The 21,225-nt window shown below is 33.7% G+C and overlaps 1 protein-coding gene across 1 annotated transcript in view; it reads right to left on the reverse strand.

Moving 5' to 3' along the window:
• Window positions 1-21,225, reverse strand: part of TENM2 (teneurin transmembrane protein 2) — a 2,693,686-nt gene that overhangs the window by 1,977,243 nt on the left and 695,218 nt on the right. Inside the window, exon 6 of the mRNA XM_036224946.1 lies at window positions 4,201-4,273. The gene's annotated coding sequence lies outside the window, so the exon portion shown is untranslated. The remainder of the gene's footprint in view (window positions 1-4,200; window positions 4,274-21,225) is intronic.

Genomic DNA, 21,225 nt, shown 5'->3' on the forward strand with positions numbered 1-21,225 from the left:
ACATGTCCTCAAACTCTTCCTCATAGTCTGCACAAACAAGGGGCATTAATCACACGAGTCACCATGCCCATTTGTCCAGAATTGTTGTCTATGATCCATCCTTTGAATTACTTACACTCCTGACCTTTCTGATCAATAAGAGGAACAATAAAGGCAAAGGCTGGTGGTTTACAACTTCGTAGAAGTTGCCATCTCCTCCGAGAAGTTAAAATAAATAATTCCTTTAGTGTTATTCATTGCCTCCTGCAAGCGATATTCGTATGTGCATAGGAATGAGATATAGTGCATCTTCTTACCTTTGATGTTTGGTCTTGTATTGGGGCTGCTCTTTGACGGGCTTTCAAAAACCCCCTACTATGAATGTCGAGTTAAGTACCCTTATGAATATGCATGAATATAAACCTCATATACTCATTTTAGTGGCTACTCACTGTGCTGGGTTGCCCTGGAAGCCATTCCAAATGGGCCTGATTTTGCGTTTGAGATTCTTAATAGTGGTAATTATCTGTTGCAGTCATGCGGTAGCAAATATGATGTGTGTTAGAGATACTTTAAAAAATAATAATAAAAACGACTAAAGATGCTAATTCTCACATTTTAGTTCCTACAGGGCAATTAGCCCCTAGTAATGATGTTTATATTTATATGCAAATGTTTCAGGAAAAATGAATCTTAACGGAGACTTCGTATCAATACTATTGGGAGATGAGAACATTCCATCTGTCTGTGGAAAATGCCTGCCATTAGCTCTACATGTAGCCTATTTCTGTAATAGAAACTATTTAATCTTAAGTAATTCATTCTTCATCTTGTGTTATTCTCCCTTCTGTTCTTTTATTAAGACTTTTAACAAAGGTACAGTATGTGTGGCTCTTCGGGGACTACACATAGGTGACTTGCCACATTTTCTTCTGATCATCATCTGTTCTTTGAATGATTACCTAATATGCTCACCATTCCTCATTTTAGGATAATAGCTGAGTAACGAAAGCAGCCTTCTCAGGGGGCACTTACTCATTATTATCCTCTGTTTTAGGGATTAGTACAATGAGCAAAGACAGAAATATAATAAAGCAGCAAAATTTCGAGATACAGCTCTAGCTTTTGACTTGCTTCTGGAATATACATGTGGAAACTAAAGCTTACAGACGATTTAGGGTCCTCTGTTCAATCAGAGTTAGGAAACAGGCTCAGTCTACAGCCAACCAATTATAATGCTCTTCTGACTCCAAGACAATCTCTTAATAGAAAGGGTCCTTTAATGACAAATCATTTTTTTCTATACACTTTCTGTTTTCACAAGACATTTAAAACTATCATTTGGCAAATCAGTTACTTATACAGCGTCACTGAATATACAGCTTATCTTACATATGTTCCTTTGCAGATGAAAAAAGCATATATCTATTATAGTAGCCCCACTTACCTGTGGGAATATGTACCAAACCCTATGTATACTACTTTTTTTTTATCTACATACATATCCATGACAAAGTTTAATTTGTAAATTAGGCACAGTAAAAAAAACAAAACAAAATAAAACAAAACAAAACAAAAAACAGTAACAGTAACCTATAATAAAATAGAGCAATTAAAACGAATCTACTATACTAAAATAAAAGTTAAATGTATGGCTTTGGGGCCATTATTAAGTAAAATAAGGGTTGCTTAAACACAAGCACTGTGATACTGTGACAGTTGATCTGATAACCAAGATGGCTACTAAGTGACTAAGAGGTGACTAGCGTATACAGCATAAATGCCCTGGATGGTGGGACGATTCATGTCCTGGGTGAGAAAGAGCAAGAAGGTATGAGAGTTCATCATGCTACTCAAAACAGCATGCAATTTAAAACTTAGAAATTGTTTATATCTGGAATTTTCCATTTAATATTTTTGGACCATGAGTAACTGAAACCACAGAAAACAAAAGTGTAGGTAAGTGTGGGACTGCCGTATTTCTTTTAAGAATTGTTATTCATTAAATGTTTTAAAGACCAGCAAAAATGAGTTTCATTTTAGCTATCAGGAACAGAGTATCTCTATATTCGTAATTATATCAAACAAAATTGTTAACTGAATACGGAACTCTAGAGGACTTACCCGATACTGTGAAGGTGCTTAAGATTTCAAATTTTGTTTAGGATGATGAGAGAAAAGAAAACAAAATCAAAGAGCAGTTCAGTAAGAAAACTGTGTTATATTTATACCACCTCTATAGTAGAAATTCCTTAAAGAATAGCAACATGGAAAGGCCAGTGTAGAATTCGGTGAATCTGGAGCACTTAACCAGATGCAGCTATTTTATAACTACCCACAACTTTCCATATTAATAGATGCACCCACTTGACATCTGTGTATACAGTTTTCCCCTTTCACCTAGAACAAACAAGTAAGGAAGCCACTCCAGGATTTCTAAATGAGAGCCAAACTGACAAAAATAACAACATATTTCAAAACACAGATGCTCATTGTCACTCACAGTCAAAATTTGGAATGAAGGAGTCTGGGTAAAGGAGAAATTCAGCATCCTGCCAGTGGAAAAATTTCATTAGAATCTCTTGAGATTTATCTGTCACTCTGACAGGATAATTTGATTTTAAATTCCATCACTGCTAGCCCTAATTTTTAAAATTAAATCGAAAAAAAAAGTGACTTCTTTTTCTCTCATATAATGAATAATAGGATAATATAAATCAAAATCGAGTATATCATTAATCAGAAATTACAGGAAAAAGGTCTGAACAACTTCAGGGCTTGAGGGAAGGGGAAAGTTCCCCTCCCTTTTTCTCACCCACCCATCATGGAATCAGAGTGAAGATCAGTTAAGAGATCCCTTATGGAGTTGAATTTAGAGCATCAAAAGTTTTCTTATCAGTGCAGAATGTTAACACTTTCTCAAAACATCTGGTCTCTTTCAAAAGAGCAGCACTTATTCAACCCCACACAGAGCCCATTTTGTGCATTACTATCATAATTCATTCACGAATGAGAGTTTTTCAGACAGTAGACAAAACACAGAGAAATGTCATAAACATGCCCTTATTTTTAGGTGTGATAGCACCTAAAATCATATAAATCTTACAAAAAATCCAGTCTCTTCTCTTCCACTTTCTCAGTAAAAAGACAAACAATGAAACGGCAGTGATGGATGAGAGTAATGTCACTTTCGGAAGATCTACTAGAAGAGCATCGCTTGCTTTTTCTATTGTATCTCTGTATAGCACCTCAGAATCCAGGCATTCTCAATACCATTGTGATAACCAAACAACTCATTAAAAAGAGCAGAATTACATCCTGACCAAAAGGAGCAGAGTGCCATATCTTGAGAATAGCTTTTTACATTTCCAGGTGACACACTTCATACACTTTCCAAATATTAAAATTTCTAAAGAATGAGAACTTAATGTCAACCTGCTTGTTAGGGAATCGGGTTCATGAAAGGTGAACAGCAGAATTTTTTAATATGGAGTTGAGAAGTCAAAGGCTCCTCTCTCTTAGCCTCTTCATTTAGCAGAACCAACTCTGATTGGCTCACCTTCCAACACAGTCCTCTCTTGTAACATTTACTTTCTCTTTAGGGAGCTAAGCTTCTCATGCCCAGTACCTGTCACTCTTGAAGTCCTACTTTCAAGTTTCTCCCGGCCACATTCCTTCTTCTAGGTAAATGAATGAAGAGACAAACTATACTCCATTACTTATTAAAATATCACTGTGGCTTCCTAGGAAAAAGGCCAACTACAAAACAGTCTCTCCCTTAATTGAAAGTTAGAACCAAAATGCTTTATATGACTGAATATTTGTAACTTTGGGACATACTGGCTCTACTATTTGGGACATTAAGATACTGAAAAAATGTAGTATATTTATATTTATCAAAAAGTGGTCATACTTTGTGTTTGGTAACCTAGGCAGATCCTAAAGCCTTTTGACAAAGCTTTTCAATATTTAATAGGTATGTACTTATACTTCATATATATACCTTATATGTGTACATATGTTTATACGTATGTTAGCACGTGTGTTTGTCTAAGGTATAACATCTCATAAAGTGGTAATAGCCACCAAATTATGAATTAAGAAGATCCGAGTGAGAAATGTGAATTAACTTTACTCCTGCTTATCAAATCCAAAAAGCATTATTTTCAATAATGGCTTTGTATATCATCCAGGCTTTAGAAGTCTAAGGCAGGCACTTACCTTACAAATTTATTGCAATTCCTCACAAGCCTGATTCCTCACCAGCAGTGTAGCTTTAGTAACAACTTCCCACCTGTCACAAAGTTAAAATTGGGATAGTTTTAATATAAAAAGAATGTTTTCAAGTTTTATATTCATTTAACCAATAAACTTAAAACTGTAAGTACCTGCACATAGGATTTAGGGTGTTAAAATATAACATTTTTATTATATTTTTACTGTCATACATAATAAAACACAAATAATGGAAAAAGAATATGGAAAAAAATCACATTAAGATAAATACTCTTAAAACGCCTTTATCAGAGATGCTCTTGTTTTCAAGAAAGAACTACTCAAAATTTCACCTTCACCCTGAACAGAGCTGTGACAAGCCAGTCAAGGTCCACCGAATCCAATTAGAAAAGTTTTCTGGGAAAAGAATTATGATTCCTGACAAAATTAGGGTGAACTATTGCAAGCTGTTTTAACTTTAAAGAGGGCAGTGGTAGCTACAGTCATCTTTAGTCTGTGGCTTAAATCTCTGTCATCAAGCCATGACAGGCACAAAATATTTTTCAGGCTCAACTGGAAACAGGTTGTTCTGCCTACACATCTATACATTGTTTTTATTCTGTTGAATAAAATCAGGAGAATGTTTAGGGATTAGAAAAATTCAGAGCAATGGGCAGAGAACTCACTGTTGTCTGTTAAGAAGAGGTGATGTTCTATGAATCTTATGAAAAAGAACTTACAAGATCCACCAATTCAGAGACCTGAGAGTTACCTACTTCTTTCTCACCCCATCGACTCTTCATTAAACCCTGACAAATCCACTTCCTAAATGTCTCCCTGTTTGTGCCTTCTATTACACATTCTCTGCCATTACCCCCATATTCTGACATTGCACTCTTGCAAAATCCTACTTAGCCATCGCCCTTACTTAGGCCTCTCTCCAGTCTGTACTGTACTATGTTGAAAGCATCTTCCCAAAATGCAAATATAAACATGCCAAACTTTGACTTATGTCAGATCAATAGTTCTTCTTTCTGAGATCCTTAAGAAGACAATGTAATATCCTTGATGAGCTGGCTTTTGCCTATTCTGCAGACTCATCTTGTGAGTATCTGCTATCCTTCTCCACTTTATTTAGAGCTCTAGCAATGTCAAACTCCATATAGTCTAGCTGCCTTTTATACTAAAAGCTGCCTTTTAATCCATTTAAATTCTTTAAGTTCTTTAAAAATACATACATACATACATACATAAATGAATGAATGAATGAATAAATATTCTTTAAGTTCTTTGAGTTCTGCTTTGAGACATTATTTTCTCAGAGGCCTTCCTTGTTTTACATCCTAAAAGTATTAATCATTCTCTCCTAAGATGTCTCTCTAGTTGTCAGTGTATTTATCTATTTACATGTATATCATCCCTCCTTGAATGTGAATATTTGGATCTAAGTTCCATTTATTATTCTTTTTCGATTCTGAAGTGTCTAGCACCATGCCTGATCTATAAAGAAAATACATATTGGGGAATATACAAATTTTTTAACTTTTGTTTTGCATATATTTTTGAGATAAAATTATCTCAAGTCAACACTGGGCATCCTCAATGTTTAAAGATATTTGAACTTAAATTCAAATTTGGGGAAATATTCAGCTGATGAAGCCCTAGTATGTTTATTCTATAATTGCACACAGTATGTCTCCAAGTGACTATCTAACCTCCCTTCAGTCCCCCAAAATGCTCACGATGATCTCAAAAGAGAGTTCTGGGTTCTTTAAAATATTTTTAAAGAAGAGTTATTGCAGTTCAGTTCTCAGTTTTACCTAAATCCCTGATAGTCAACAAAGAATTTATTTGTAAAAAATGCACACGATCTAAAAGACCATGATTAATTAACTGCCATGGATAATACTTTGAACAGTTCATGTGGCATTAAAAAGGGGAGGGGGGAAGAGAACGGGAAGGGGAGGGGACGGGGAGCGAGAGAGGGACTGTTTTATTGCTGAAACTCCAAAGGCCGCCCAATTCTATATAGGCACGTTCAATATATAAAATTTTTTTGTCCTTGGATTTACTCTCCATAGGTACTACTAGACAGATATTTGTTCCCATCAGGTTAATATTTTCACAGCTAATATTTGGTAAATAAAATCAATGGAACATCTGTCCTGGGTTTTGTTTGTCAATGTTCAAGAGAGTCAAATGGAGTGAATCGCATAATTATACCAATCCCTTCACTTGTCATCACATGCTGGACATGAAGCCCTAATATCAATATAAATTGCATTTGATCAATATGCAGGAGTAATGCAAAGGCACTCTCAGGTTTTCCTAATGCTCTTTTCTACCTTTCAAAATTGAGTGGTTTTATATAATCCTCGTAAAACTTCACACCTCACACCCCTTCAAAGCCCGATGCTCACACATGGTAGCATTAGAGGAAGGCTTATTAAAGACCCCCATCGGAACTGTGGCCTATTCATTTTCTGTGTAAGCCATGGGGTTCCTGTGCAGACAGTGATGTGCCAACACGAACCCAAACAGCTGCTGTACTAAAGCTGCTCTGAGTGCAGGTGGGGAAACAGCTTGTGATATTAACAAGACTAGATCCTTCTTGTGGCTTTCTATAGCCTTTATTTAAAATACAGAAAAATGCTTTCAAAGACTTATTTATAACTGTATCAAGCACAGATTGCACCAACATTATGCTGCAATAAGCACATGTGTTATTCATGCTGATATTAAGTAATTTTTTTTCTTTTTTGAATAGCCAAAAAGAGAAAAAAAATGTTTCCTGAGGATGATTTCAGATAGGAGCTACTAAAACCATATCAGTGTAGCTAACTTGGGTGAAAATAGCTTTTTGGGAAATTAAAAAAAAAAATCATAAAAACAAACAAACGAAAAGATTCAGTATAAACAGAGAAATTGAGACATAAGAAACAAATTTTTTTTAAACAAAGGTTTTTATAGATATCACAGCTGTTACATGTATTTTTTTCTCCTTCCTATAAAGATCATAATTAAATTAGATTCAAATGATCTACATCATAATGAGCTTGTATTTTAATTTTTTTTTCTTTTTAACTCCTATAAGCTTTAATAGAGTTCTTAACTGTGAAAGCTTGTTGTTTTCTCCACAGTGTTAGTAACCTCCTGTGTGTCACAGCCTCTGTTAAGTTTTATGGCCAACATACAATGCTGTTGTTTTTCAGGAATGCACGCTTCTTTGGGAAACCACAAATATCCATTAATTGCCGATGAGAATGAAAAGTGGCAATAATAATAAGTGGTTAGGGCCAAAGAATGCAGGCTCGGCCACATAATAGCTGTGCAATCTTCAGAAATTCACTTAAAGTTTCGGCCTCAGTTTACTCATCTTCAGCATGAGGCTCAAAATATGACCTGTCATATAGCGTTGCTGAGAAATAACGGAGCTATTACAAGCAAGACACTTAAAAATGATTAGCCATATAATAAGCATTCAGGAAAGAAAAAAAAGTTATTTTTCTACGGCAATTCATAGGAGGTAGAGTTATTTGTGGATGACATTGACTAAAGAGCTATGCAAAAAATAATTATTTGCATTTAGAGCAATGCAAATCTTTAATAATTGAAGAAGAGAGAAGGCATCTGAAGTCTCGGGAAAATACCAAGCAAAGTTGTGAAACTATGAATGAGCAAAAGATGTGTTTTACAAAGTGATAGAGTCATTGGAGATACATTTGAAAGAAAGAAATGAATTTTTAGGAAGTTGATACTAGGTTGGTAAATGAATATCAAAGAGGGACATAAATGAATAGAATGTAGGGCAAAATTTAAATGATTTTCTATCTAATATTTTTATACTCAATTGTTTTCATCCTATAATAAAACTTGAATAATTTTTACTGGAATCATCACTTCTGTTGACATCTCGATTATATTCACTCCTGCCTCAAAACCAGTTGTCCAGTATTCTACTCTACATATTCACGTTGCTTTAATTCTGTTGAATTTCCATAATATGCCCCCTTTTCTACAATTTGTCCTTTATTCACTTCTTTTAAACAAATGCATTATTGTATTTAGTCATTCTAAAATCTCGAATATCTATCTTAGCCTAAATGTGTGTGTGTGTGTGTGTGTGTGTGTGTGTGTGTGTGTATACATATACATACACACAAATACATACACTCTCTCTTGGGTTTAACTTTTCAAGGGAACTATGGTTTACTGTTGGGTATTTCTTGATTTTATAGTTTTAGGCAATAATGTATTCTCTTTAAGTATCAGTTTTCTTAATTTTAGAAAGGTTAAAAATAATGGCTGATTCATCTGCAAGTGGCAATGAAGATAACAAGTAACATCGAACCTGAAATTAATACAAAGTATTGCACACACGCACGCGCGCACACACACACGCACATAGTTATTATTTTACTATTCTTAATGGCATTCCTCTTTTAAAAAAATTTAGGAGAAAATTTTCAATAAATCTATTAGTCAAAATAATGGTTGAAATAGTTTTAAAATAGACAGCTAAGCCAACCAAAACTACATCCTTAAAGAAAGCTCATCTTATTATTGAGAAATATTAATTTACTCTATTATTCTTATATAAAAGAGTAATAATGGTTTCAATACTTGAACCAAATATTCTCCAGATGAAAATATTATTTTAAATATTACAGTGGAAATATATTAAAACTTGAATGAAAGTAATTGTGAGAATAATAACTTTTGATATGATTGATTGGAAATGTAAAAATTATAAAATAAAAAATATTTAGATGGAATTACTAATACTTTGTATTTTACTTGGTTACATTTGTTTTGTCAAATTATTTCCCTATCAAAATTAATTGCAAGAATTAGATCCCAAAGTGAAGCTATTTTAGTTTATTTTAGACACCATGTGGTGTTATGTCACTTATGCAAAATCATATTATACTTTATGGCATGAGACCTGATGCCTATTATGTAGATTAGTTAAAATAAATGGAGACAATTCCACTTTTTCTAGGAGTGAAATATTGGGCAGTGCAAAGCTTGCCTAGAGAATAAATATAATACCCTTTGAATAACACCACCACCAACAAAACCTTATAAGGTAGGCTTTTAGGTCTTCAAATTTCATAGCAAACAATGCAGCCAGGAGACAAAGAAACTTGGTTTCTTCTTTATTGGTTATGTTCCACTAAGAGGAATAAAGTGTTGGTCGTTTATTTTTCCTTCTCAAATATTTAATTAATTGCACATAACATGGTTAATAAAAATGTGCTTAACTTAGAAAATTAAACAATAGCAGACTAAACTATTTAAGAAAACATTTAAAATATTTACTAAGGTTTTAGTTAATCACAAATGAACACTAACTTTTAGAAAGATACACAAGAAAAGTTGTAGTAGTTGAATTAGAGTTCATTAGGCAGTATTTTATATTTTTTTCTCTATCATATGAACGTACACTATGTGCATTATTATCAATAACACAATTACTTTACCATGTGGCACTGCATAAGTGAAGAGAGAAATACAAAATTTCAAAGACTGCCAATATTATAACTATTTGTAGGAGTAGAAGAAATGGACACTTTTATGCAATGTTGATGAAGTCTAAATTGATACAGCCTTTGAAACACACATACATTATGAAATAGCCTTCTAAGTCTTTGAATTTCAGCAAGGGAAATACTGAAATGTATAGACATAAACAAGGATGTGTAAGAATGTTTACAGCAGTACTGTTTAAAATAACCAATAATTAATAAAGTACAATAAAATAAAATAACCAATAATTTAGAAAATGTTCAAATGTCAAAGGAAATGAGTCAAAATTTTCCCCATATACTACCTTTTGAGAGGATCACTTCATAAGCTCTATGTCTAATCACTATATTGGACACTTGAAACTAATGTATGTCAACTGCAGTTGAAAAATAATTTAAAAAATATATTTTCTCATGTAATGGAACGCCACATAGCCAGGTAAATAATTGCATGTTCGAGATGTATTAACAAAAAAGAAAGTTATGAAAAAGCATAATTAATGATTAATCAATAATTCTTTAAGCATATACATATTTGTTATTATAAATATCAGAGAATTCTAGAACAAACCAAATAGTGATCGCTTTATCTTTCAAGGGTGAGATTATATAGGACTTTATTTCTTAATATTCCATACTGCTGATTCTTTTCTAATGAGGAAAAAACAAAAAATAAAAAATAAATAAAATCTTCTCAAAATAATTTTAATTCATTTATTTGCAATTACTCTAATATCCTCAATTTAGCTTCATTCATTCCAGACTATCCATAGAGTACCTGGGGAAAATGATTAATCTCTGTTTGCGGAAATCAGTTTGCTATTTTTTCAAAGGAGGAGGAGGAAAACACATAAGTGTTTAATGTTTTGCTTGTGGGTTTAGGCCTAAAAATGATAAAGAGGGAAGAAGAGGGAAAGTAATGTAAAATTATTGTCTACAAGGGTGTTATACTCAATCTTTTAGAAAAGGGAGAAGAGACAGTTAATGATAAAATAACAAACAGGGCCTCCCCCCATCATCTGTAGTTTGCTTTTCTCCTTTCAGCATGTTAGTAACTTAATATAAAATGTAAGAATTACATTACATATCAAATTAATTCAGAACATGACGGGAAGGACAGATAAGTGGCTGTTTTAGAAATGAATAGAGTTCATGAATAGAGTTCATGAAGTATTTAATAAGTATTGATCCTGATTTCACCAGGGGGTAAACTGCTCTCTGCTACTTAGTTAAGTACTTTTGAAAGCTGCATCAACTGTGAGGTTAGTGGTTCAATACCCAGTCACAGTCATGAGCTATTGGCTCAACAGATCTCTTGAAATCAAGTCAGAGATTCTCCCCAATCCCTGCCCCTCCCCCACTGGCTACTGAATCTATTTGGGAATTTAAAAGATTACATATTTGAATTTAGGGCATGGGATTGGGGTCATCATTGACAGTTTCTGTATAAAGGTATAGAAATGAGCCTATAATTTGTTGTTGCCTTTAGTAGGCAAAAAGAAAGATATTTCCTGCAGATATTTTAAAACCCTCAAAAAGCCACTTTGTGAAATTTGATTCCATCTTGGTTTTCTTTCTCTCACTCTTGCTAGCTTTCATTTTCACTCTCCCCATTTTCAGTTTTTACTACAATATCATGGCATTTCAGAATAACTATGAGAAAGATCTTAGGCACTCACTACACTACTTCTTCTGCTAAATTTTTAATCTGTGTGCTTATATGTCAATCTCTTTGGACCTCACTTTTCAATCTGGGATCTGATGCTTATCCGACCCAAAAGCTGAATGAATAGAACATGGTGATTTATATCCTATGCTTCAAAATAATCTATAAAAGAATTAGCTAATGTATTAACAACTTTGTAGTTTAACCCTTTTTTCCTGTTCTCTATTATGGGCTTCCAGATTGGCACATCTAATTAGAAACCTGAAAATCATTTTTAAATTGGAGAGTGGAAAAGTCTTGGGAGTGGTTTTTGTTTTGTTTTGTTTTGTTTTTCATTTTAAGCGAACCTCATGCTATGGTCAATGACACTACTGCTTGGAACCAGTGTTCAGTCTTTAAAAGGGCTTGTCTTAATTCCGTCAATGCACTTCCCAGATGATGGGAAGAGTTGCACTTATCCCAATGCTTTCATGTATTTCATAAATATAGAAGATATTTTCCTAAAACCTGATATTAAGCCAACTGGATCTCACAGATTTTTTTTTTTTTTTTTTGAAGTGATGCCTGTGCTAATGTGGGACAGTGTAAATACAATGATAAGATGAGCAATTTCACTACCATTACTTCAACTGATAGAGTTCAAATTTGGGTTAATTTGCCTAATTCCTCAAATGCATACTGGTCACAGTTATAATCATCATCTCATTTTTCCCATGATCAAGATGAGGGATAGTAATAACCTGGCATTTTCGAGGAGCAGACCTAGGAAAGGAGGTCCTATTCCTCAATCTCTACCTAGGGCTTTCTGTCCTGAAATGAATACTGAACACAACATGATTTTGCTTATTTTCAAGTTTACTGTGGAGCTAATAAAAAGGTGAACACGGTGTAAATATATGTGTGCCTTACTGTTAAAGTGTACAGATGAAACTAATTGGATTTTGTTAACCAAGGTCACCATAAAAAATAAATTTAAAACCGTATATATATTCAAAATGTATCTTTAAGTCCTGAAATGTCCTTAAGCAATGACATCTACCATGTTGCACCACTTCGTTCTTTCATTTTGGCTGCGGCTTCCTTTGAAAACGATTCCCTACACATGGCTCATTAGTTCAGAGAGCATAGCTCTCAGAGGAAAACATTTATTTCACGTGTGAATGCTGTTTATTTGTATATTAACCATTTCCTTAATGAGTCGCATATAAAGTTTTTGAACAATAAATAAAACACGTGCACATATTTAGATTGTCCTTCTAGTTCTGGTTAACGGAGGTCTCCCACCCTCACCCAGGCATTGGCATCGGCTGTACCTTTAATAAGTCAGATGAGGATTCCTGTAAAATTTCCAAATTACATAGTGATAAAACAGTTTCAAAACGAAAAATATAATCCAACTGCCACAAGGCAGGTACTGTGTAGCAAGCAAATTAAATGTTCTCCTTAAGAAATGTTCTCCTTCCCACTAAAAATTCCAAAATATATTTTCTAGCAATGTAACAAATATATTTTAAAATACTCCTTGGACAATAACAAAGTAAGGGTATCAACTATTGTTGTTTAATGTAGAAGAGTACTGAAAAGATGCTCACTTTGTCATCCAATAATTAAAGCTATGAAAGTCTAGCACAAATATTGGCATGTATGGCTGCAAAATGGAATCAAAATCCAGACTCCTATCACTAACAGAAAATTCAAAATATAGAAATAAACATAAGGGGAAGAAAAAAGGATGATATGCAACTGGTCTGAGAGAATTTATTTGTTGTCATAGACATTGCATCTATAACTCACACCACATAATAACAATCGATTTTAGATGGATTTAAAACTTTTAAAGGTAATTATTAGGTAATAAATGAGCAGGTGCTGAGAAGAGAAAAGAAGAGAATGATGCAGACGAAACCCAAGCAGCAGAGTTGTTTTGCTATAACTTTGTAAAAAGCCAGGAAACTACGGCTGCTCTTTGGTTCTCTCTCTGAATTACTTGAAGAGATTGGGACTGAGAAGACATGGATGTAATAGTGGACTGGACTTGAGATGAGGAGTCTGGCTCTATATTAACTGCTGATAGGCATTTATCATAAGTAAATTTAGGGTTACTCATTAGAGAAGAGTCACATAGTCCTATGCAATGGAGGGACATTAAATAACGCTGAACAGAGGATAGTTAAATATATTTACTCCGAGTGTTTTCCCTTTTGGTTACACACACAAGGGAGTTCCCAAATATTCCAGGATATAAAGGAAAGTGTTTTCCCTAAAGCTGTCCTTTAAATTAGAGTCATCATTATCCAGATCTTTCCCAAATGCCGTATATGATAGGGCATAGTCTCAGTTATCATATTTTGAACAGCACACATTATCCAGATGATACAATGGCCTTAAATGATGTCAACAAAAGAAAATTTGTGTACATTTAGATGTCATTCATAGGGCCGTTTTAAAGAAAAAGCGTCAAATATATTTAATGTACAGCTGACATTTTTTTATAGTGAAGTGACCACAATTACAAGACTAGAGACCATTACTAGTCTTTTCAGGGGCTAGATATATCACAGTGTACATTAACTGTCTATAGTTAACTACTCCGTGATTATAAAAATAAACTTACAGGACTAAACAAGCAAGCAAAGAAACAACCAAATGAGCAACTAACACCAGTTGAAAAAACTGTTCCTTCTGCAATGAATAGTCTTGGACCTATTTTAAAAATCAATTGACCATATGTGTGTGAGCTTGTTACTGGACTCTATTTTATTCCATAGGTCTCTATGTCTGTCTTTATGCCAATACTATACTGTTTTGATTACTATAGCTTTCTAGTGAGTTTTGAAATCAGGAAGTGTCAGAGTTTCAAATTTATTCTTCTTGGCTACCACTTTATACCTCATATTCCATTTATATGAATGATTGAGTATACATTTCTTGGAGTCTTCAACCCTCTAGGTTTTAACGCAGTAATCTTAACAGAGCAGAAGTTTTATAAATGGTTGTCAAGTGACTGGCTAACTTTTTACCTTTCCTCCTAAATCCAATTTCAAAGTAAATTCTTATTATAATTTTCCTTATAAAGTTCCACATCTCTATTTTCATTGTTATATTCTTTAACAAAATAGTCTTAATTTTTATATTTCACAAATGTTTTAGCTTATAGTAAAAGCATTGATTGAACTGTGTTTTTTTATGATGTAATATTTGTTTCAAAAAGTCATCGACATCATAAATTAAAGCTAGTTTATTGTACATGTGTTCAATGTATTATCCTCTGAGAGATAAAATTAAATACAATATTTACAACAATACTAGAAAAAATATAAAAGCTAAAATAAATTAAAATGTTAAGTTATAAAATTAAAATCCCTGGCAGAGAAGAGTTAAAATACATCAGCAAGGAAGAAGAGACTATTTTTAGCTGAGTTTTAGAGAGAGTTAATGAAATGGAGAGTTCTGGAAGGCAGTTCTAAATGGCAGATGGCCGATAGCGGGAACTGCAGAGCGTCCTGATGCAGTCCTGGCTGTGACGTTCGCGGAGGGAGTTGGGACTGGAGGAGAAGCTTTGGAAGAGTTGATTCCAGAGTTTGAAGTGGTTTTAAAAGTATGCCTATCAAACTTACATAAAATTCTATGTTATCAGTAAAAAGCAAAACCCTCATGATGTATCCTTATATAGAAAAGTTATATATATATATATATATATATATATATATATATATATATATATATATATTTAAAAAAATTAAGGGATTGGATATGTTTTGTCAAAAATGATAAAATATTAACAGCTGACCTTAATGTATGCTTAATGTGTGTGAGGTGCAGGGCTAATGACTTTCTAAGTATTTCCTTGCCAGCCAGAAAATGGTAGAGGTGGACGGGCACCCAGGGTGTTCTGATCCCAAACAGCGTCGTCGGCCCCCCTCCTCTATTGCTTCTCTCAGCTATTTGTTCACCATGCAAAGAAAAACAGCATGGACTCATTTCTTTTACTGTTATTTTCCATTTTTTCCCTATTTTTTTTCCTACTATTAAAGTTAATATAAACAGATTGCATGTATTTATCTCAAGAGTCTACATAGGGAACATGACAGAAATAAGAATAAAGGGAAAAACAGCATTTTACTCTACACACAAAATTTAGGACAATGCAGCTGAAAAACTTCCTACCATATATATATATATATTTTTTTTTTTTGTCTCTAAGAACTCATTTTTGAAAAGGGAATTTTTAGAGTAAGATTCTGTACTGTATAAAATGAAAGTGCTAGTTTTTTTTTTGCTATTCATAGCCTATTTTAAAAATTTTAATTTCTAAATCTAAAAATATGTATTTACACACACACATACATGCATGCACATGCACGTGCATGCGCACACACATGCACACATGCACACACACATACACACGCACACACTTTATCATTAGAAAGTGAATTCAAGAGTAATGACCATTCTGGGGTTTTCTAGTGTTACTCTTTATTATTCTGAGTCCCTCCTTTCCCAATTAGACAACGGTTTGTCTTGTTAGATGTGTTCAATCATTAAAAGCTGTCAATGTACGGGGCACTCTACTCATTGCTGTGGGAGTACAAAATCTAAGAATAATTCCTGACCCTATGATTTAGTTAAGAACAGGAGACATAAATAAAAGAAAGTCAAATTGCTGAATGTATTGTGCAGATGATAAATGCTCTGAATTCTGAATAGAGAAAAATCCCTTTGGGTTTCTTCTCTCTGCTGCCTAAAAGTTTGGGAAGCATGTTTGTGTGTGAGTGTGCACATGCGCACACATACATACATGTGTTAAATTATATATTTAGCTAAGGCATTCGGCAGTTCTGTGAATTGGGTACTTACATGTAACTGACAACTAGTACTAAGAATTCTAAAAAAAAAAAAAACATGTATCTGAGAAAGTGGACTTCTTTTAAACTATGTTATTTTAAATTTTGGGGTTTTTTCTGTCTTAAATTAGAATTTGGAAAATATTCTTCAACTTACTTTCTTAGTAAGTTTATTTTCAAGCATATTACTTGAAAATAAGAAATAAGATACAGTAAGATACATTTTAAAATAAGATAGGTTTGGCGAGAAAATAAAAATTTGTTTCTACCTAATACTCATATTGATTTATATTAAGCGTATTTTTGAGTAGATTTCCCCACCTGTGTGTCATATAATTATTAGTCACTCTTTCCTAAATTAAGTTCCATTAGAGAATTTCTCTAGGGTCTGTTTAGGCAGTATTCCTTTTTCTGCTTCATGACAGAAAGACTGAAGGCCACTGCTTGATTAAAATAAATGATAGTCAGTGTATATAAAATATGAATGTCAGCCTAAGTACTTCTGTGAACATTTCAAAAATATATAATCTTCTCCCAAAGTTGAAAATATAAAATTTTATTTACTTAATCCATTTAGGTTTAGCGGAAGTTTATAGTTCATAAACTTTTCGGAATGGAAACATGTTATATATTTTTCCCCAATGGCAGAGCAGATTAAACAGGTCGAAATCAAGTTCTAGGGTCTCTGAAGTTTATTTGGCTCTATCTTTAGAACAACCTCATTGATCCTACTCCCACTCCACTAAGTAGGGTCAGTTTAGATCAGAAATCAAGATGGTAATTTTGGCCTCAAGACCGAGTTGGGAATTGGCACTAACTAGACAAGTATCCTTGAGCAAGTAACACGTTTTTAAGGGTCTAATTTCTTTTTATTTTTTAATTTTTTTTTTGCTTGTAAAATAACAGTGCTAGATTATATGATATATGACTCCTAAGAACTTGCACATTCAACATTTCTCTTGGGCAATATTATGAGGAAAGAAATGTGCTGCTGAAGTATGAGATGGAAGATAAATGGGGTAAAAATTTAAAAATAAAAAAAATTATATACTGTAACATGCTCTATTATGCAAGTAAACTATTTTCTAAAAATAATAAATGAATTTTCAACAAAGAAGTAAATTTAAGCCACTAGGGACTTCTTTTTTGTATTAGATAATTTACACACTTTTACAAGTCACTATTGAATAATAATGAGAGGTGTGATGTTTTCAATATAAAACTGAAGCTGTGTAAAGCAAATCGAAAAGGAACTATTTTGTTGTCATTTACAGGCTGATACAAAATCTTCATTCATTCCTTAGAGATTTTGCTGCTTGGTTCACTGACATCTCTTCTGTATTTGTCATTGAATGATGTTAATAGCCATAGAGATAATCCTTCCAAAATCCTAGCTCTTGGTTACCTTCCCTTCCCTCTTTAATTCAGTGTTCTCTACTCTGTAACACACTGCAGCATTACCTGAGTAGTTTTAATCAATTATTAGATTTTTCTTATTACTTCCATTTCAGGCATTCTACTCTGCAATCACCACCTCCTATCTTTCAAGAACTTATTTAGCATTACTGCCCAGCTTCAACAATCTTCATTCCTTCGTGGACCCTACAGGCCGTTCTCCCAGTACGTGCACACCAACTTCCACCCTCTGTGCCCTAACTTCTGCCCTTAGCCACCTTAAATCTCAAGGTCCCTCATCTCTTGTCTCTAGTCTCAACTCTAGTACCTCCCTCCCAGTCAGTTATATTTGCCTGAAAAATGCCCACACCCTAGTTCAATTTAATTCTCTTCTTAGTCTACTCCTGTCATTGAACAGATCAGTAACAATGGAAGAAGCACAACTATGTTGACTATATGTCCCTACTGAACACCAAAAAATGTAATTTGAAATAGACCAAAGTTTATCTCACTAACTCGATGATGTAACACTACATATTTTTTTTTGCTATTTTCTATATAATTTAATTTACCTTCTTACATCATTCTGATTAGCATACAACATGTTATAATATCTGCAATTTAAAAATTGTATTATACTCTAATCTTCTTTCCACGTCATCATTCTACCAAATCAAATCTTATGAAAGACACAGTTTCCTTTTCCTCGACATACAAGAAGAATTTTGTAAAGATAATTATTCATTCTTTGGACTATTTCTTCACTTGCCTTTTGGGATCCCACTTCTTTGGTTCTCCTAAGACACAAGGATTATCTCTTTTCATTCTCTTTTGTTCATTTCTCCTCATTTCTCCAATTCTTCTCCTTATTTGATGGGATCTAATTTAGTCTTATAATTTTAAATATCATTTATACATAGCAACTCTCAAATTCATATTCCAGCCCACAGGTTTCCCCATATTGGATTATCCAATTTGCCTGTTCACCATCTCCCTTTGGAAGTTTCATTCCAAACCTGGATCATCCATGGAATCAGTTACCTACTTCAGTTGCTGAGGTCAGAAACATTGCCTTCGTCTCTACCTCTTTTTTCCTCCCTCTCACAGCCCAGATATCCATGAGCAATTTCTGTTGCATCTACCTTCAGAATATACCCAAGATCAGAAAACTTCCAACTATTTTCACTACTGTTATGCTGATTTGTGCCATCATCATTTCTCCTTGAAATTACTGCAAAAGTCTTTTCACGTGCCTTCTATACAAAGCAAAGCAGCCAGAATTATCTTATAAAATTATGTAAGAATTAAGGCAAGAATAAAGGCAAGTTAAAACAAAAATATCAACTGAAAAAAGAAAAGGTATTTGTATCTAAAAGCCTACCCTTTCTAATAAATTGAAGTTGAAAAGGAAAAGATCAAATTTTCTAAATGAGCAAAGGAAAAGAATAAACATTTAATAAAAAAAAATGAAATGCATATGCCCTATATGCGTTGATGCTTCTATGTAATGACGCTCAATGTATTTCTCAAATAGGTAAATCTAAACTACAGCCTATGTGGTGGCAAATTAGAGTACAGATGATGTAAGTCCTCTGAGAGGATCTAGCGATATTTCTCAAAAGTATATGTGTGTAGCATCACAGAGCAACCTCAGCTCTCAGGATGTATTCATTCCTGGAAATACAACTTCTTCACATATATGAAATTCAATGGTTCGGTTCTCCTCAGAGAAGCTTATACTTGCCACTCTATCTCAAATCACTCTCATCAACGGTGCACAAGTATTCTTTCACCGCTAAAAACTTTTTTTAAATTAACTACCTAAAGTTGTTTGTTAGAAAGATACAAAGCACATCCCTACCCTGTCAGTCATTTGAAGGTTTTGTTTCCCTATTTACATACACAACAGGCCTAACATGCCTTGTGGAGGTCTTTATTTCTAAATTCCACTTAGCCCCTATGTTAATTGCTTTTCTAGTATTTTGAAGACTCAGAAGTAGGCGATCTGTGGGGATAGAAAGATAAATGAGCCACATCTACGTTGCTGAGGGAACATCAAATCTAGTGGAAGAGCAAGAGTGTCCTCGGATAGCTGCATTAGAAACCATAAGTGATAAATACTACCACAGAGCAACAAAGGACCGCCAGACAGGCAGAGAAAATAGCTTAATTGTTCTTTTCTGAGTGCTCAAGGCATATACAGTTGACAAATAAATGTTACGGTCACCCTTTCCATCTAAAAATGATTGAGTCTTATTTTAAGCTAAATTACGTATCCCCCGCCTCCAAAGATAATATTAAAATCCTAATGTTTAGCATCTTAGAATGTGACAATTGGAAACAGGGTCTTTACATGACTTAATAAGTTAAAATCGGGTCACTAGAGTGAGCCCTCATCCAGTGTGACTGGTATCCTCTTAAAAGGAGAAATTTGAACTCAGTCAAAATGCACAGGAGGAAGACAATATGAAGATGTAGGGAGAAGATACCTATGTAATGCATCTTCATGCCAAGGGATGTCAGTGAATGCCAGAAGCTGGAAGAGGCAAGGGAAGTATTCTCCCCTAGAGCCGTCGGAGAGAGCAGAGCCCTACTGACACCCTGATTTCATACTTCTGGCCTTCAGAACTGGGAGGCAATGCACTTCTGCTGTTTTAAGCCACTTAGTTTCTGTACTTTGTTATGGTGGCTCTAGGGAACTGATGTAAGTCCTAAATTTTGCCTGATAGTAGAGAAACAGAAAAATACAAACTTGGAAACTAGTTACCATATTCTAATTATGTTTAAATATAATGTTAGAGCCATTTAAAGAATCTGACTTTTGGAGGAAAGGAAGAAAGAAAGAAAAAAAGAGAGGGGGGGGGAGGAGGAGGAGGAGAAGAGAAGGAAAGAAGGAAAGGAGAGAGAGAGAGAGAAGGAGGGAGGGAGGGAAAGAAAGAAAGCTGTACCAAGCTGTACAAGACCATTTTTATGTATGTCATTTTAAAAAAATCTACCAGCTACATTAATATTTCTACTAGAAATCAAAATATATACTGCTTATCAACTTTTTTACTTTCACAAGAGACTTATATTTTCAGTACAGTACAGATGGTAGACTTTGCAAATTATTTTTTTGTCAATTAACCCATAAAAATAGCATAATATTTTTTCTTTCAAATGGGCAAATACTTGCCCCAGCTAACTTAAGTGTGTTGTTAAAACTAAAAGAGATAATGAGCATTAAAATATTTAGAAATATTTAGTAGAGCACTAGGAAAATATTATGATTACTGAACTATTTAATATGTGGAAAAACACTTCAAAAATAATTTGTTTATAATAAAAATATGTTAGCTTTAAATGTTGACCATATCTTTAAAATTGCTTTTTACTTGAAAACCAAATCATTATTGAATAAGATTTACTTGCATGATTTATCTTTATGTCTATTTTTCAGTAAAGAAATTATTTGGAGAAGGGATTTGTTCTGACATGAAAAAAATAAAAGATAATAAAACTGTGAAACGCTAAGCCCAGATAAAAATAGTGTGCAAATGAAATTCCCAAATCATTATAATTTACACAGAAATCTTTTAGTTGATTTACCAGTGTTTTT

The sequence above is a fragment of the Rousettus aegyptiacus genome, unplaced genomic scaffold, assembly GCF_014176215.1.
Source record: "Rousettus aegyptiacus isolate mRouAeg1 unplaced genomic scaffold, mRouAeg1.p scaffold_m13_p_7, whole genome shotgun sequence".
NCBI classification, from domain to species: Eukaryota; Metazoa; Chordata; class Mammalia; order Chiroptera; family Pteropodidae; genus Rousettus; species Rousettus aegyptiacus.